The sequence below is a fragment of the Papaver somniferum genome, chromosome 5 (assembly GCF_003573695.1).
Source record: "Papaver somniferum cultivar HN1 chromosome 5, ASM357369v1, whole genome shotgun sequence".
Taxonomy (NCBI): Eukaryota; Viridiplantae; Streptophyta; class Magnoliopsida; order Ranunculales; family Papaveraceae; genus Papaver; species Papaver somniferum.
This window is the reverse complement of record NC_039362.1, coordinates 144,016,992-144,037,057: the sequence shown is the minus strand read 5'-3', so window position 1 is coordinate 144,037,057 and position 20,066 is coordinate 144,016,992. Positions and strand designations below refer to the sequence as shown.

The following is a 20,066-nucleotide window of genomic DNA, read 5'->3' as shown; positions in this document are numbered from 1 at the left end:
TACATGAACTTCAAGTGCAACCGGGATAAGAACACCAGTGACGATGAAATCTTTTCTATTATTTCTCAAAGATACTAACAAATTACAAGGAGATTCGAAAATGTTATTGTTCATCCTTGAGCAGTTATGATGAGTTATCAGACCATGAGGAACAAGTTCTTCTGGATTTTTCACTACGAGGAGTTGTTTTTGTTACCCCCATTATCGAATGGAGATACTTGGTATTTTAGAAAAGACTACTTTTCTAGTTACAAAGTAATTTTTAAATGAGATCTCTGCATCATATAGCTTCCGATAGGCGCCATGGGTTCGACATGAATAAAACGTTCAAATGCATATTACTGAAGCATCGTATCTCAAGTGGGTTTAGATAATTGTGAAACCGATAATTGATATTCATAATATTCACGTCTATGGATTTAATATGGCGATATTATATCGGATAAGACATGATACATCTGTCATTCCTAACCAACCACGTCCATATGAACCATGCTTAATGACCAACCCCACAAATGGAAAATTTTCACCATCTTCATGAAATACGCCTTGATTAAATTTAGTGGTAATTATATAAATGTAGCTCCTTTTCACGGGCTTCACAAATACCCTTATCCTACAATAAAAATACTCCTCTCCATCCCTAATCCCCTCAGGGGTCCATTAAGGTTTTATTTATTCCAAATATGCCCTTCTATCGTTTATATATCCCTACTTACTTCCCTTTCTTCTCATTCTTCTTCTTCTTCTTCTCCTTCTTCTTCTTCTTCTCCTTCTTCTTCATTTCTAATTAGCAGCGAAATATCCATCTCCATCACTCCACCATCACTAGCAGCATCTCCATCGTCACCGCCTCTGCAAATACTCTTACATTCTCCGCCGACAATCGAGAAGTATCAGTAACATATGAAACCTTCTTCTTCTTCTATAATTGATTTTTAAAATCAGATCCAAAGAAATGCAGGTTTTATTTTTTGAGTTTTGAAATCAAGTTTTGAGAAAAGTCTGTGAATGATTGGTAGTCGTTGTTGGCATTGAAGATGGCGATGTGATTGATTCGATTAAAAAAAAGGGATCTGAGAGCTGCTACGATAAAATTGATCGGAAACAGTGTAAATGATGAGCTTAATGGGCGATTGAGTTCAAGAAGATGAAATTCAGTTGAACAAATTGATATGGGATTGAAATTGTTACAGCCTTGGATGGTTGATTTTGAAGGAATTGGAGGTGGATCTGATGGGTGATTGCTTAAGATTTTTGGCAGAATTGAAAGAGAAAGAAGAAGACAGAATGGGTATTGATGTGGTATGAGTGATTGAATATTGAAGTAGAACTAGAGAACCAAATCGTATCCAAAACTGATATACAGAGATGCAGGCGAGGTCAATTGAATTTCGAGATGGTTATGTTGTGTGAATCAATGGGATATGTTGGAGATGATTAACCTGTTGTTTCTGAAAAGTAATGGGTGTGTTCAAATCCGAAGCTTCTAATGCTTCTAATGAATTGTGATTAAAATGATTAGATGAATGTGTAGGAATTACAGGGAATATATATAGAATTATGAAAAGGGGAGTAATGATGATAATGGTGGCGGCGACGGTGGTTCTGGTGGCAACGATGGTAGAGGATGTATGTACATGATTAATTCTTATTAATTTAAAAATGGTCTGGTTTTTGATTCTATGTCGGCATACAGTGATTTTTTTTAGTTTTTGGACGTTGCATTCGGTGGATGTCATGGTGGTAGTGGTAGTTGTTGATGTGGTGATGGATGATTTTGTAATGAAGGTGATGGTGGTGGTGTGTTGTGAAGCTGCTGGCGGTGGCTTATTTTGCAACGATTTTAGCTTCAGGAGCAGATTTTGGGACTACTACATTGGGATTGTGTATATTTGGGGACTACTACATTGGGGATTATGTATATATCAGGTACTGAAATCACCAACAATGCATGATATCAACTATTTATGAGATCAACTCCTAATGTTGACCATTTTTATGGGATCAACTATTGTTGTTGATCCAATAAATGGATCAATTCCTGTTGTTGACACCATTTTTTATGGGATCAGTTACTGTTGTTGATCCACTCACTGGGATCAACTTCTATTGCTGACCCAAAAAAGTTGGAGTATTTTTTTACTTATTGTGTCAACAAAGGAAATTGATCAATTTTGGTTGTTGACACCATATTTTGGGATCAACTTTAGTTGTTGACTTTATTCACTGGGATCAACTTCCATTGTCGACCCAAAAAAATTGGGAGTATTTTTTAGTTATTTTTTAAACAAAGAAATTTTATCAACTTTGGTTGTTGACACCAGATTTTAGGATCAACTTTGGTTGTTGACATTCATTGGGATCAACTTTCTTTGTTGATACACGAAAACTTGAATATATACTAGTAAAGTTATTTTTGAACTTTTAATTTTGGATCAACTTTAGTTGTTGACACCAAAATTTGGTGGCGGTGGCGGCGGCGACAGTGGTGGCGGCGGAGTGGTGACGGTGGTGGAGTGGTGGCAATGACGGAGTGGTGGTGGTGGGGCCGGCAACAGTAGTGGAGTGGCCGCGACTGTGGTTGTTGTGGCGGCGACGCAGGTGGTGGTAGTAATGGAATATTAGTGGTGGTGGTGGTTAGTAAGTGATGGTGGTGGCGGCGGTGCTGTTGGTGGTGGTGGAATGGTGGCGTTGAAGTTGATAGAGAAAGAAAGTTTTTGTATTTTGAAATAAAAAAATATTATATAAATGAGGGTATTAAGGTAATCTATTTTTATATGGATAAGGTTTTTAAATGATAGGGTATATTTATTGTTGTGTAAGGGTATATTTGTTGGATGTCAAAACTAAGGACATTTAATTAATATACCCTTTAATTTAAGGTTTCCAACTATAACTTCACAAGGGATGCCAGCCAGGATGCTAATAGTTTCGAAAAATATGGAACATACTTATCTTTATTACACTGTAGATGCCACTAAATATCAATCGAAGCTAGAGTGTAACAATTTGTGGTGGATAATTTAACAAATGACGGATTTTCATGTAGATGGTTCGAATGAAAGATGGATTTTATATTGTTTGGTTGAGTTCAAGTTTAAAACCTGACGGTCATACATTTTCTGGCAATATTTTTAGCCACCGTGAGTCATGGCACAAAAATTAAGGGAGATACATAAGTGACCTATACTGAAGGACAAATCGTTGTTGTGACACAACACCAAGTGATTCAACCAAATCCGAGATGCTTTTCTGCATCATTTCCAACTAAGAACCAGAATGAAGGTTATCATCCTGCTATACCACAATGAACCTCATAAATGTTTCTACCAACCACTTATGGTTTTCAAAAATACAAAACATTTTCAATTTTGTTGACAAGTGGAACTATCTTGGGCCTGCGACCCATAATCACAATGATAAACAAAATGATGATTAACATCGTAAGACTTGTAACTTTAATTCTACTACTACTTAATGTAATTTAATATTAATTTTTAATTAATGAAAAATATTGTTTTTTGTTGAAACCAAATCATACAAGTCTTAAATTAACACTACATTTACATATGCTTATAAACAACCATTTATTATCAATTGATCACTCAATTAACATGTTCATTAAGATGTAATTGGAGAAATAACGTCCAACAAAAAAAGGGTTTAACCTTCCCGGTACCTTAAGGATTTCGATAAACATTTGAAATACAAACTATCGGTTTTCATCTTTGTCATTCCTATACAAACCTTCTTACCAACTGAGTGTCTGTTTCATCCCTCACTTCGATCAATTAACTTTCATGGTTAAAGTTACAAAGTCATTTACTTCTTGGTTAATTATAAGTTACATATAGCACGACGACTCGAGATACGGGTACTCTGTCAGAAATACACACTCGATGTTTATGCTATAACAAGCTGAGTTTGTAACACATAATTTGTGAAAATTGCAAAGTCTTGTTCTTGAGCATACTGAGCACGATGAACTAACAAGGGTCCAGACATTTAAAAAGTTAAAATGAAATCTGAAGAGATTTATGTGATATTTGAGGTTTGGAGAAGGTGTAATTTGATATGAGGTATTTATTGAGATTTCAAAGTGATATGTTGGGCGCCTTAAGATGCACCACAAGACACCGGATAAGCCATCAACATCTTCACTTCAATTTCGCGAGCCGCGCGGATTAAGAAAAAATGCGCGTTTCTTTTTATGTTGCAGTGCGAAAATTCTAAAATTGAGGTTTTCCCACCAACAATTTTTAACCAAATTCGAAAATTAAATCTCATAAGAGTTGTTCTTATGGAGCCGGAAGATTGGCAAGCGCAACATGTAAACTAGCAAATTGTCATTTTTTCTTTAAGACAGAGTCTTTACCGAGCGATAAAATCTTTTCTGACGAACATGTCATTATCGCTAATTGAACCACCGACTAACAACTGGACAATGTTTAAGACAATGCTAAATCCATTAACAAAATTTACGTTTATTATATCAACCGTGTATCTTCATCACTAATAACAATTAAAATTGGGTTTAAATCACCACTCAACAACTAACACCAATTTCAAGCATCCGCTTAATTAAACGACTCTAAGCAAAAATTAATCACTTATATAACATTAAATGATTATGGAGTAGTAGAGTCTTGTCTATTGGCCGGCAAGATTTAATTGTTCAATAAAAACTCCACTGCTTAAGTATTTTTTCATAGTGGTGCACACCATTTTCCAGTTCACCCGGCTAAAAAGATTGAATTTCTTGCCAGGTTTCGTAGGAACCACCCTTAGAGCATTTACAGTTATGGAGCTGACCAAATACCAAATATATACTATAAAAAATTGAAATTTTTGGAGGTCAAGCGTTGTAATACCCGTGCTTAAAGTATTAGGGTGCGATCCCAATCCATTTGGATTGGAAGACTAGAAGTAGCGCAGTATGGAGCGTGAACTCTAGTTATCGTTGCGTTTCGGTTGAGAAACACTTGAATTTTGTTTGAGGAAACTATATTTATTTTTGTGTGAGCCTTCCCGTAATGTGTGCGGACATTAATAGAGTTTTTATAATCGAACTTGCCGTAAAACGACACTTGTATTGGTTGTGTGTTTATTTTAAGTTAAAAGAAGGGAGTTTTGGACATTTTATATTATTTGATAAATATATTTCTACTGAATTTTTTTATAGAAACCGGATCTTCCTTCTCATCCTTGATTCTTCTTTTTCCTCCAGCAGTACATTAAACTTGAAAATTTGAAGCTTATTTACATCGTTTGATTGGTTGCTTTGGAAGCTTCAATTGCACAAAAGGTATGGGGAAAATCCTTCTTTGAAACTGTTTTTCAATTGATTTTCGCTAATTTGATTTTTTGGTTTCATACTGAACTCAAGCTTTTTCATATATACTCTTACGATAATCTATATGATGGATTTATGATGTTTTAAAAAGAATTCATACATGTTCCTCTTTATTTTGATTCTAGGGTTCATGAAACAAGTTAGAGTTTTATTCTAGTTTGATGTTCAAACTATATTACTTCTGAAATTATCCATGGGTACTCTCAATATATCGGAATTATCTTTACTTTCTCTTAAAGCTCAATTTAAAAGCAATTCAGGGATTTTTGAAACAATTTTCTGTCCTGTTTTTGGGATACATTCTCACACAGCTCATGTGACGCTTATTTTTAGTTATATTTTTTATATGAAAGAAGGATTTTTGTTCTTTAAAATGAATCAGGAATCAACGGATTTTGATAATAAATGAAGCCTGCATGAAGCTTTTAGTAAAGACTATCAAAATTGTTGTATTTCTGCAGAATGTTTACTATCAGTTGTTTACAGCGTGATTTAGACTTGTTATTTAACTTATTGTATTTTCTTATATTTTTTAAACAATAGATTTTCTTTTATTATTTAACATGAGCTAAGAACCAATGAATTTGGTTGAGTAATGAATCTTGTGTGAATTTTTAAGTTTGAACTATCAAATCTGTAGTTTTTCTGAAGCAAACACACTGACAGGTTTTACTGGAGTGATTTATACATGTTCCTGAATTTATTGTTTTTGTTCATAATTTTTATATGATATATTATCCTTTTTTGTTTAAAATGATATAATAATTACTCAATTTCATTGTGTAATGAATCCTACATAAATTTTTGAACACAAGCCGTCCAAACTGAAGTTTCTGAAATCTATGTTCTTGTTTTGCGTTATGTTTCCTTTGTTCTTTGAGTTTTTCGATTACCTCTTTTTGATAATGATTTTTGTACGAAACAATGTCTTTTCTAGCTTCTAAAGTTTAAAGTTTATTGAGTTTTGATTTGAAGAGAAGCCCATGATAAGTTTTGAATAATAGTGGTTTAAAACGAATCTTTCGTACAATATCTTTGATTTCAACATAGTTAATAGTTATGAATTTATTTTCAGTTCTATGATTTGATACTTGCATGTATTTATGATCTCGTTTTATGCGGGAAAATATAAGTTAAGTTATTTACATGGTTTATGAATCAATAATTTGTTGATGGTTGTTCGATACTCGTATATATCGATATTTGTGAACTATTTATGAATTGCATTGAGCATTATTTCGGTTACGAACCCTACTGATGAGTTTGTCGGGCCCACAATGGGAATTACATATTAATGGTGACATGCGGAAGATCGTCTGGGATGATAGGGTAGTTTTCTTATAAACTACGACAATTGGTTATTCGGACCCTCACAATAGATTAATGTGAAATCACTGGTTTTAGATGATTTTGATTGTGTATTAGATTTGTAAGACCTTTGATACTTCAATTTGGATGTACTCAACAACTTAACGCTTTGTTTATGTTTTATTCGATTTGATATATTATCGTAATTGTATTTAGGCATTATTTATACTTGTGTTATCGTATCGTTATCTCTTTATTTGGTTGTGGCTCACTCTTTTGTTTTGATTTGTTTTCCACATAGTTTAAGGTTGGATTAAGGTATTAAGCTTTCTTAAGCTTGGTGCATTGAGCTTTGGGGCCAAAGTGAGTACATCACTTTGTTTTCATGTATATACATGTATATCTGGGTTGGTTTATGAAAAACGAATTAAAATTTTCCTTACTATTGTGGTTTCTACCATTTTGGTTTGTGTGAGACAACTATTGTCGTCTTCTGGGAATGTTTCAATGATTGAAATGGAGTTTAGAACAATTGGATATAAACATAGTATGCGTACTTGCATATATGTAATCCAAATCCGGGAACCATGGTATGCATACCCGTACGCGTACTGGTTGGTTTAGTGAAAGTCTGGGAACCTTGTATGCATACCGGTACGTGTAATGGCGTGAGGTTCAGGTCCAGGAATTTCTGCTGAGTTTGGAAGGTATGTGTACCCGTTTGCATACTGGCGAACCCAAACTTAGTCCGGGTACTTAGGTATGCGTACCCGTATGCATACCTGAGTAAGATAAGTTCTAAAATCGGTTTGTTCATGAACTAATACATTTATAATTATAAGGAATGTAATCTTTTGCAAAATGTGGCTATAATGTTCATGACTTGATTCGAGTGAATCAAAATTGATTTTGCTTCAATTGTGTCATGTATACTTTTATGAGAATATAAACAATTGAACAACTCTAAAACTAGTTTCATTTGAGTCATTTGAACTAGTTATGGTTAAGATGAATGAGGTTGATATGATAGTGTTCATATGGCTAACCTCGGTTAACTATTGTCGAGCCAACAAAGGTGTACACGTTTAGGTACGGTTACTCATATCTTAATGAAGTCACTTTTCATTTGTGTGTAACAAGCTAAGTTCTATCTAATGGTTGAAAGATATTATCTTGAGTCAAATTAGGTTTTCATCTAACGGTGAATATTGAATGCTTTGTTACCAAGGTAGCATTGATTGCAAACCCTGATTTGAAGACTATATAAAGGAGAACTCTGGAAACTGGGAAACCTAATCCCCGCACCTCCTGTATGATACTAGTTGCGACTAGAGTCGATTCTCCTTTAACCTTAGGTTTTTCACGAAACAATGTAGGCTAACGACTTGAAGACTTCATTGGGATTGTGAAGCCAGACCCAACTATTTTCTCTATAGTTGCATGTTCTGATCTTGATGTTTTCTATCGTGATTGAGTACTATCTTCTCTAAGATTTTCTCGATATTTAATCTTCGATAGGCAAGATAAAAATTAGTCACAAACATCTTCGTACATGTTCGCATACTGGATAAACCAAACTTAGTCCGGATACTTAGGTATGCATACCCGTATGCATACCTGAAAAAGCGGGGGTCTAACAACCTCACCCAATATTTCTCTTAGGCTGGGTCTAACGGCACCCAAGATTCAAGATTGGGACTGTTGAAGTGTCGTTTATTCGAGCACTGTTCTCTTGATTCCCAGAGAGTGCGGAGTTTTGCTTGGATCCAAGATGGAAGTAATCCGGGCCCGCGGTTAGAAACTGCGTATCAAAAAAGCCTCAAACGCAGTTCCTAGGTGCGTTTTGTCACTACTTTATAGAAACTCAATTATCAGTACCATATAGACCGTTGGATTCCTAGTCTTATTGGAGATCTAATGGTTGATAAATGATGCTCCGTTTCTAATTGTGTGCTGCGCAGTTTCAAACCGCGTATGGACGTAGAATCTTGGATCCTCACTGCAGTTGGGCATTGGTTTTTGGTGACGTGGATTCAACAAGAAAGTTGAGTCTTGCACCACGATTAGACTCGGCCTTAGCAATCTGTATGGACTAACTCCAATATATCCCCTCTTTAAGGCAAGCAAGCCTTAGCTGAAAACCCTTAGAAATTTGGTTCCCGCACGTATTTTTCGTGTACCGCAGTTTTTTTCGTACACCAGCCGTGTCATTCAGTAAACAAGGTCGTTACATCTGCCCTTGGAAGTATAAACAATTCGTTTCTTTCCGTACTCTTCCATCATCTTCTCATTTTTTTTACATTTGAAAGTATTAATGATTAGTTCAACTTGATTTTGATTTCATCTTCTCTTTCAAATCGAGTTTCGAACAACCATACTGGTATAATTTTGATTAGGTTTCATTTATTTCATTTTCTCCCCCACACTTATTCCAGGGCAGCACCAAATCAATTGATGATTTTGATGACCACCCAAATTGAGTTCCAATTTCAGTTCAGTAATTCATCACCATTATTATCAGGTTAGTGTTCGATTTTGAAAAGTTAATTACTTCATTTTTTTTATTTCGACATAAGTTTCTCATGCCATCTCAAAAGTGTGACACTTAATATGTGGAGAATGGCTGTGACAATTTTGTGCACAAACCATGTTTGATGAAATTTCTATGAAAGTCATTTTTGTTTTAGTGACTACGTTAATATACTTAGGTAATAACTTTATTAATTCATATAAAGTGATCTAATCATGTAAAGTGATTTTGTTAGAAAGAATTCACATTTACTTATTCTCACATAAATTATAAACAAATGAAGATGATGGTGCAATCATCAGTTTAGTAAAACACGAGATTTTGTTAATTATGTAAACAAAATTCAGATTATTAGGATTAATTTGATACTTTACTTCTCATTTGCATGATATCATTTTTGGAGAAATATTTGATTCTAACAATAAACCCATATTATTGAAGAACAGTGGTCAAGAGACGGTGGTTTGAATTGAGTGATTTTGTATTGTCATTAATATTTTTATATTTGCATTTGGATTTGGATTAATTTGGTTTGATGCACCCTGTTGTATAACTCGAAACACAGATGGAGACATCCCAAAGTGGTTTTGCCACTCAAAGAAAAATGATGACCGATGAACAATAATCTACTGAAAGAGAAAAGCGTGTTGTTGGAAAAATAAATCGTCGATAAAACATGACGGATGAGGTGAAGTTTCTACAAAATAGCCTAGGCGAAATCAGTATAGAGCTAGGCAGGCAGGCAACAAAACGTGGAAAACAGAAATCATGAAAGACTAAGATGAGTAAGGTCCAGCTTTAATGTACGGTATGTACCTATCTAGGTTTGGTTGCCTTCATAAATTATATCACTTCTCTTTCTTTGGTACTGATTTGTAGGCCTAGGAACTAATTTATGAGGTACTATTTTGTAGGCCTAGGCACTAACTCTGCAATGGAAGTGTTCGATGATTATACAATCAAAATTTCTTAATTACGTAGATATAGGGGAAGTATAAAAAGTGTACACCAATGCACGTGCACTCTCATAAATCTACAGCTCTCAAAGTGCCATACTGCTAAGAATATAATTATGACAAGAACACAAACCTAGAGTTTTGCGGTGATCTCTGTCGGTCTGTCACATCACAATTGACTTATTTATGGGACAACCGAGACACTCAGGGTTGCTGAGCCTTTGTAGTTAAGCATATGTGTCTCTATAACAACTCTTAGTAATTCTTACTGCATGATTCTACAAGAATGATTATCACTCAAGCCACATATATATGCATTGTAGGTCAATTGGAGAATGCTTAATCTAATCATAGATTGTAGAGGAAGAACAAGAAGGTGAACATGATGAGCATCATTGCGTAACAGGGGGTTTCATCAATCTGCAAGGAATTTTTCCGACTTAAAGAGTTGAAGTTTTGATGGTATTGTAGTATGTCATACTTTTGCGTAAAAAGAAAATACGTACGAAAAAGCTAGCGTTTGCCGACGTGCAACACACGTGCACTCTACTTGTACTTTTAAGAGAATCAACTAAACAGTAAAATTCAATCTTAATAAAAAGTATATCAAAGATTTATATCTCAATTTCTCGATTCAATCCTCACTCAAACAAATATAAATCTGCAGCCTGATTGAATAAAAGAGAAATAACTTGAATGGTACCAAAGACCAATGTTCAAGGATCAATCAATTTTAATCAACAACCAAACGTTGGATTTACCAATTGATTGATTCAACGCACAACCTGTGATATTTAAATTATATAACAAAATATAATGCGGAAAAGAAATAACACAAACACCAGAAGTTTTGTTAACGAGGAAACCGTAAATGTAGAAAAACCTCGGGACCTAGTCCAGATTGAACACACACTGTATTAAGCCGCTACATACACTAGCCTACTACAAACTAACTTCGGCTGGACTGTAGTTAAACCCCAATCAATCTCACACTGATCCAAGGTATAGTTGCGCTCCTTACGTCTCTGATCCCAGCAGGATACTACACACTTGATTCCCTTAGCTGATCTCACCCACAACTAAGAGTTGCTACGACCCAAAGTCGAAGACTCTAATAAAAAAATATGTATCACACATAAAAGTCTACAGGAATAGATAAATCCGTCTCCCACAGAAATACCTACGAGTTTTGTTTCGTCTTTTGATAAATCAAGGTGAACATGAACCAATTGATGTACCAGACTTATATTCCCGAAGAACGGCCTAGAAATATAAATCACCTCACAATAATCTTAATCGACTAGCGAAACAAGATATTCTGGAATCACAAACGATGAGATGAAGATGTTTGTGACTACTTTTCTATCTTGCCTATCGGAGAAATTAATCTCGAGCCAATTTTACAATTGTACTCAATACGATAGAAATAGCAAGATCAGATCACGCAACTACAAATAAAATAGTTGGGCCTGACTTCACAATCCCAATGAATTCTTCAAGACGTTAACCTACATGGTCTCGATAGAAACCTAAGTTTAGAGGAGAATCGACTCTAAATTATACAACTAGTATCACATAGGAGGTGTGGGGATTAGGTTTCCCAGTTGCTAGAGTTCTCCTTTATATAGTCTCCAAATCAGGGTTTGCAATCTAAGTTACCTTGGATACAAAGCATTCAATATTCACCGTTAGATTAAAACCTAATTAGATTCATGCTAATATCTTTCAACCGTTAGATCTAACTTAGCTTGTTATACAAAAATAAAATGTAACTTCATTTAGGCTTGAGTAACCGTACCTAAACGTGTACACCTAGTTGGTTCAACAATAGTTAACCAATGGTTAGACATATGAGCACTTTCATATCAACATTATCCATCTTCGCCATAACTAGTTCAAATGACTCAATAGAACTAGTTAGAGAGTTGTTCAATTTCTTAGATCTCATAGAAGTATATAAGACACAATCGAAGCAAAAACGATTTTGATTCACTTGAATCGATTCATGAACATTATAGTCACGGTTTGCAAAGATTGCATTCCTTAATTTATAAATGTTTTAGTTCACGAATAAACTGTTTTTAGAAAACAACCCACTCAAGTATGCATAGCGGTATGCATACTTAAGTAAATTGAGTTTGTTTCCCGTTCACAAACTCCAGCAGAAATTCAAGGGATGTGAACTTTCGGCAGTATGGGTATGCAGACTTAGCTTCCGGACATCCTAAACCATTAAAGTACGCATTCTTTGGTTCAAGGATTTTGGACTTACACAAGTATGAATTCACATACAATGTTTATATCCATTCAAGGTTATATATTCTAAACTCTCATTTCAATCATTGAAACATTCTTAGTGGATGTTAAATAGAGGTTATTCACACACTATTTTTCATCAAAGCGATTTTCCAGATATTGAAATGATCAACATGACTTTTGTCACTTGTAAAGATGAACTTGGCCAAAGCGAAAGCTTACCAACACATATTTCGAGAAATAGATAAGCGAGATAAACTCGGCTCGAAATAACAAATGTTTATAATCAAATTCTATATAGCAATACGAATTTTGTCTCGAGATATGAGATATAACAGATATACTTTTGAGTGATAAATAAGTTCAAGTATCCACATATATTTTTGTCGATGAAGATCCACCAGTTCCTTGAGTAGTTCTTCGTCTTTGCATGATGAATGCCGTGGAGTCTAGAGCTCAACTACACTTGCTATCCTAATCCAAAACTTAGCTATAAGTAGACTAGAAATCAAGACTTACAGTTTTGGCAACTAAACTTGGCAAACAAGCTTGAGATAGCAACACTTGCGAGTTCGATCGAGCAGTGTTCTAACAATACCTGAGTAAGATACGTTCTAAAATCGATTTGTTCATGAACTAATACATTTATAATAATAAAGAATGCAATCTTTTGCAAACCGTGGCTATAATGTTCATGACTTGATTCGAGTGAATCAAAATTGATTTTGCTTCAATTCTGTCTTGTATACTTTTATGAGAATATAAAAAATTGAACAACTCTAAAACTAGTTTCATTTGAGTTATTTGAACTAGTTATGGTTAAGATGAATGAGGTTGATATGAAAGTGTTCATATGGCTAACTTCGGTTAACTATTGTTGAGCCAAAAAAGGTGTACACCTTTAGGTACGGTTACTCATATCTTAATGAAGTCACTTTTCATTTGTGTGTAACAAGCTAAGTTCGATCTAACGGCTGAAAGATATTATCTTGAGTCAAATCAAGTTTTCATCTAACGGTGAATATTGAATGCTTTGTTACCAAGGTAGCATTAATTGCAAACCCTGATTTGAAGACTATATAAAGGAGAACTGTAGCAACTGGAAAACCTAATCCCCGCACCTCTTGTGTGATACTAGTTGCGACTAGAGTCGATTCTCCTTTAACCGTAGATTTTTCACGAAACCCTATAGGTTAACGGCTTGAAGACTTTATTGGGATTGTGAAGCCAGACCCAACTATTTTCTTTGTAGTCGCGTGTTCTGATCTTGCTGTTTTCTATCGTGATTGAGTACTATATTTCTAAGATTTGCTCGAGATTTAATCTCCGATAGGCAAGATAAAAGTTAGTCACAAACATATTCGTCTCATTGTTTGTGATTCCACAATATCTTGTTTCGCTACCATACGATTAAGATTATTGTGAGGTGATTGATATTTCTAGGATGTTTTCGGGAATATAAGTCCGTTATATCAATTGGTTCTTGTTCACCTTGATTTATCAAAAGACGAAACGAACTCATAGGTTTGTATGTGGGAGACATATTTATCTATCCAATAGACTTTTTTGTGTGAGACAGATTGGTTTATCAAGTCTTCGACTTTGGATCGTAGCAACTCTCAGTTGTGGGTGAGATCATCTAAGGGAATCAAGTGCGTAGAATTCTTCTGGGGTTCAGAGACGTAAGGAGCGCAATTATACCTTGATCAGTGTGAGATTGGTTAGGGCTCAATTACATTCCAGTCCGAAGTTGGAGTAGTCTAGTGTCTGTAGCGGCTTAATACAATGTGGTGTTCAAATTTGGACTAGGTCCCGGGGTTTTTCTACATTTGCGGTTTCCTCGTTAACAAAACTTCTGGTGTCCGTGTTATTTATTTTACGCATTATATTTGTTTATATAATTGAAATATCACAGGTTGTGCGTAAGTTCAATCAATTGTAAATCCAACCTTTGGTTGTTGATTAAATTGATTGACACTTGGATATTGGTTTTTGATATCGTCCAAGTTATTTCTTATATTCAAATTCTTATTTGTCTGATTGCGGATTGAATTGAGAAATATAGATATAACTCTTTAATATAATTTTCTTAAGATTGAGTATGGTTGTCTAGTTGATTCTCTTGAAAGTATATTGGAGTTAGTCCATACAGATTGTTAAGCGAAATATTGGGTATGGTTGTTAGACCCCCTCTTTTTCGTACTGGTTGGGTCTAAACAAGTTAAAATAATGAGTGCGAAGACAAAAAAATTCCATGGTAAAAAAATCAGATTAACGACAAACCTGGATTTCATCGTAGCTACTACACTCATATATGATGTGCAGTAGATAAAATACATCGAAGAAATCTTTCCATACAAAGAGTTTTACAGTCGGATTTCTATGAGAATCCTTATTTGTTTCGTTGCCTTCTCTTAAGTATTTCATCGAATTTGTAAAGACAGGTACCAAGAGAGGAAAGAAGACAACATCAGGTGAAGGATCCAAGTCCAAACGAAGCAAAACCATTTGAAATACTCGTGCTTAAAAGAAGTAGCAGTTTTGGTGGAGATGGTCGGGTCGGACAATTAGAACATCATTCTACGTTTTTATTTTCTAGTGTTCCGGCCACATTAATTTTTCAGTTTTTAATCATTTCCAAGTTGTGATATGTTCTGTAACCAACAAGTTGCAGCCTGTACAATGTCATGAGCTTTCTTTTCCTATGCTCTACCCTCTCTTACAATGTCAACGACTCAACCCCGGTTTTTTTATTGTAATGTCAACTAGCTTTCTAAATTAATTTTGAAAATATATTAGCTTTTTGTAACCACTTTTCTTTTTTTATAATCGAGACATAAAAAATTTGATGTTTCAATTATTAAGTTTCAAGTTTCTTGACCTTTTGAAAGCTCAACAAAATTGAGACCCAATCTAAAAAACCAGAGACAATGGCTGAAATTCATAAGGATGCGCCATATTTGGCTCTCGACATTGGAGGTAAGTTCTATCATAAAATTCTGTTCTCCTTGTGTGTATCAAATTATACTTTTTTTTAGGTGTAAATGAAATATATATCTTCTGATGTGCTTGTCAGGATCACTAATCAAGCTCGTGTATTTCTCAAGATATGAGCAATCAGCGACAGAAGATCAAGATAATACTAACATAATGAAGGCTTTGGAACACAGAAGTCACCCTGTTCATGGAGGATGACTTCATTTTGTAAAGTTTGAGACAAGGGAAATCAATCGGTGTTTGGATTTTATCAAATTCAAGCAGCTTCATTGCCAAGTTGGTCAGTAACATTTATTCAAACTTATTAATTCCATAAAACACAAAGAAATATCCTAAACCATGTATTAGTATTTATGAGGGAGTTTTCTGTGTTAACAGGAACAGATCCAGAAAGCAAACAAAAAGGAGTTTCTGTAAAAGTTAAGGTACATATGTTATGATAATCATACGGTAATATTTTGAGCTACAACAGATGTGCATTTAAAGTAAATATCCAAACCAACGTTGATTTTCTACATTTTGTTGGGGTATCGAACTTTCAAATAAACATGTTTTTCTTGGCAAGTAGGTCACTGGGGCTGGAGCACACAAGTTTGCATATTTGTTTATGAAAAAGATTGGTGTCACGGTTGAAAAAGAAGATGAGATGGATTGTCTAGCAATTGGAGCAAATACAATGATGACACCAATTGCAAGTACATCGCGAAGAGAAAGAGCCATGAACCGCACATCCAATTTTTGTAAATGTAGTAGTGATGAATGATGGTGCCAATCGGAAACAACTCCGACCATTTAAGATAATCACCTTTTTCAAGAAGAGATGCTCCAAATGAAATGGAGTATTTTCCCAAAATCTTGTAGATCCAAACGAATGCGGGTGCCCTAAATCTCTCTTATCGAAGATGAATCCAAAGCGACGCCAAGCAGAATCGTTGATGTTCTTGATGAATCGAGAATAGCAAGCCAAAAAACACCATGAAGATTTGAAAGAATTGCTATTGAAGCTAAGAGAAAATCGTCCAAGAAAATATCGGCCAAACAACGAAGAAATGTGTCCATAGACACCAAGAACAATAAAAACAAAACCTAAAAACACAAGTTAGATTATTTTTATTCATAAAAACTAAAAATCCTTACTCAGATCTAACCCAAAGAACTAGATCTGAACAAAAAGAAGGAGGAAACTCTAAGAATTTTTTCTTTTAGGAGAAAGGGAGGAGAGAAGAGAAAAACAAGACTTTAGTTAGATATTAGTTACCAAACTAATCACGTCTTAAATTTCCAAACAAAACTATAAAATCTTTAATTACCGGACTAAAAGTTCTTTGATTTTCCGTTTCGTGCGTGACCAAAATCTTTAATTATCAAACTAAAATGCTTTTTGATTAACCACATTTAATATTTTAATTACCCAATGAATTCATGAAAAATTAGTATAAAATAGTTTAATTAATTATGGTTGGTAATTATATTACGAACCTGGCTGTAATCAAATTTATGATTGTTTTTTTTTCCACCCAACCGTAATTGTTTTATCTTTAGTTGGTTTTTACCGTAAATTTGTCTTACAGTTGGTTACGAAGGAAAAAATCCAACCATAAATCAGTCTGAAAGTACTTCAACCAACTTGGTTTTCTTCATCCTATGTAAATTCACCCATCTAAAATTTCTCACTGAAATTACTCATTTTTGTTTTATGAATCAAAATCTAAAATTTTTATCTCTTAACTATAATCCAAAATCATTAATCAAATCTAATAACTAATCCTAGACTAGCTAATCTAACTAAATGATCAATGCTAATGAACGAGGGTTTTTTTAGCCATTATTAAAATACTTTAAATAAGGGGTTTCAACGTGAAGCCTTTTCCTACTTTTAATTGGTGAATAGGGACAAGGCTCTCGAAGATCACGGGGAATTTAACAAAGAGATGCCGATTGGGGTGCTACGGCGTCGACTTTCTTTTATTCTCAGTGAATCCCGGTCCCAGTCACAAAGACAGGTGCTAAGAGCAACCACAGTGATGGACTCAACCAAATACTAAAAACAAGACCAAAGACCAAAAAAGTTTGGTATTTTCAATGCTCAAACACAACTGTAAAAGACTAAAGTTTACTGCGGTGCAAATAGAAATAACGCCTGATATCATGCGTTGATATTAAATCCGTCCGCTGGTTGAGCGCTGATACAATCCACGTTTGACTGGGGCGTTGATCAAATCAAGGTATGCTTGGGCGACTCAATAACACACGCCCAACACAGGCGCTACTTCAACATACGCCTAATAAAAGACATACGTCACTTATAACAACGCCTGATCCGGAACGCATATTATATCTACGTCTACACACGCGCGCTCACTACACTTACGCCCCACCATTTTTGGTTATAGTCCGTGTCGGTGCCCAAATGTAGTCTCAAACCAAACTGGACTATATTTGGGTTTAGTCTCCCTCACTGTGTTTGAATTCACGACCAAATTTGGTTATAGTCTCCAAATTTGGTCGCGACTGTGGTTGCTCTAAAAGACATCAAAAGTCCAAACGAAGCAAAACCATTTGCAACACTCGTGCTTGAAAGAAGTAGCGGCCGCGGTGGAGATGCCGTTCTATGTTTTTGTTTATTGGTGTTACGGATACTCTGATGAAATCAGACGCCATGAAAGAATTACCAGGCAAGCTTTCCATGTTCATTCTTTCTTTGTGTCTTCTCTAATGTCTTTTCATTGTTACTGTACACTCGGAGTACTACTGAAAAGATCAATTTTCATGGGTTTGAAATTAACTAATTTGAAATGAATACAGAAAATTTCGTATCTTCATCATGGTATTGGTAGGGTTATTAATATTGGAATAGGATGCATCATATTGATTCCTACTCTAAAAAATTGACTTGCATGAAATATATATCAATTGGGTTTGCTTTCGATCACTCAGAGATGATCTGATTGTTTGAATGATGATGATGTGATAGGGTTTTTGATGGATGTGAAAATTCAGAAATTTCTTGCCTTTTCTCGAGTGTTTGAGCAAATACCCCCTACTTTTCTTGGTAGAATTGTGCAAAACTAGAACAAAATGCTGCTTTTGGAACCAATGTATGCATCAACTCTATTTGGGCTGACCTGGTAGAGGATCCAGAGGTGGATTAGTGAGGGTTTCACATCACCATGTAGATCATTTTTCCAAATTTTAATCTTTTGCTCCTTCTTCATATTTCTGACCTCATCCTCAATTTATGATCTCATCAAGAATCATGCTTCATTAGTGCGAAAAAAAATGTCTCTTACATTTTAGATTTTATGATTATAAGTGAGTCGTCCTACGACTCTTTAACCTGTGGAATAAATGGATCTTTCCATAGGTTATCCTCTTCTATTTCCGGAGGCATTCGTTCTTTTTAAAGTTCATCTTTGTCATTTTTGTCTCACATACGCCTTGAATTGACATCTGATTGCATTCTTCCACTTCTAGAGAGTACTATCACGTAATGTTCCTAAGGACAACTAACTGTAAGTGGCTCCTTTTTCATAGTATAAGCTAAGAATCCTTAATCTACTTACCGAAAAATCTTAAGAATGTTAGAACTACCCGGTTGATGTGGTAGAATTTAATAGATTCTAGGTTACCGTGAGAAGCATCTCAGGTTTTCTGGGATGTTCTTCGGTCATATGTTTCACTTTACAGTTTTTCGCAGGCTATCTTGGTACCAGTGGGGTAAGTGTTGCATGCTTAGAACTCCCTGGTTCAGGTTATAGTTTTTGTGTACTATTAACAACTTTGATTCAATTGCATTAGGGGAATAATACTTGCAATGGATGCCAATTTCATATGAATCGAGGAATTTTCTTTGTTCGCTATGATCAAGTGGTCCATAAAGATTTTGGCTGTAGAAAATGAGTTGAGGCAGCTATGACATCATCACTAACAGAGCTCCTTCACATGTATTTCATTTCAGGTGCCTGTTGCTTATGTTCCTCTCTGAAGTCTTTTTCTCTGACCGAATCCAAGGCACTTTTTGTAGTTACAATACATCTAGCAAGTATAGGAGACTAAATCCGAAGCTTAAAAGAAAATGGTGGAGGCCATCAAGAAAAGAGGCTCTTCTGAACCTAATACTTTTTAAGTCAATTAATAGCATAATCTTGAGGTTTCCCAAGTTTGAGGAAGGATTAAAGAACATCAAGAGTGTGTTTGATCTATATGGTGAATCTCGCTAGTGTTAATTTTGTTCAGTTGTCACGTAGAATAGATGATAACGCCAACACTTATAGAGCTGATTATATAGCAAATCAATTTGGCATTGGGAACAATGGAGGAATGCCTTGGCAAATCAGCAAGTTGTGATATGTTCTGTAACCAACAAGTTGCAGCGAGATTATTTCTCACGTCACATAAACGCCTGTACAAAGTCATGAGCTTTCTTTTTCTATGATCTACCCTCTCTTACAATGTCAACGACTCAACCCTAGTGTTTTTTTATTGTAATGTCAACTAGCTGGCGAAATTAATATTCAAAATGTGATTTACAGATTAGCTTTCTGTAACCACTCCTCTTTTTATAATTGAGATATAACAAATTTTGTGTTTCAATTATTAAGTTTCAAGTTTCTTGACCTGTCGAAAGCTCAACAAAATTTAGAAATCTAAGGAAACAGAGACA

The 20,066-nt window shown here is 35.0% G+C and overlaps 1 long non-coding RNA gene across 1 annotated transcript; it reads left to right on the top strand.

Moving 5' to 3' along the window:
• Window positions 1-9,771: 9,771 nt before the first annotated feature.
• On the top strand, window positions 9,772-10,775 carry LOC113277924. The gene is made up of 2 exons (XR_003325223.1): window positions 9,772-10,002; window positions 10,474-10,775. It is a non-coding gene; the product is annotated as an uncharacterized LOC113277924 (long non-coding RNA).
• The last annotated feature ends 9,291 nt before the right edge of the window (window positions 10,776-20,066 follow it).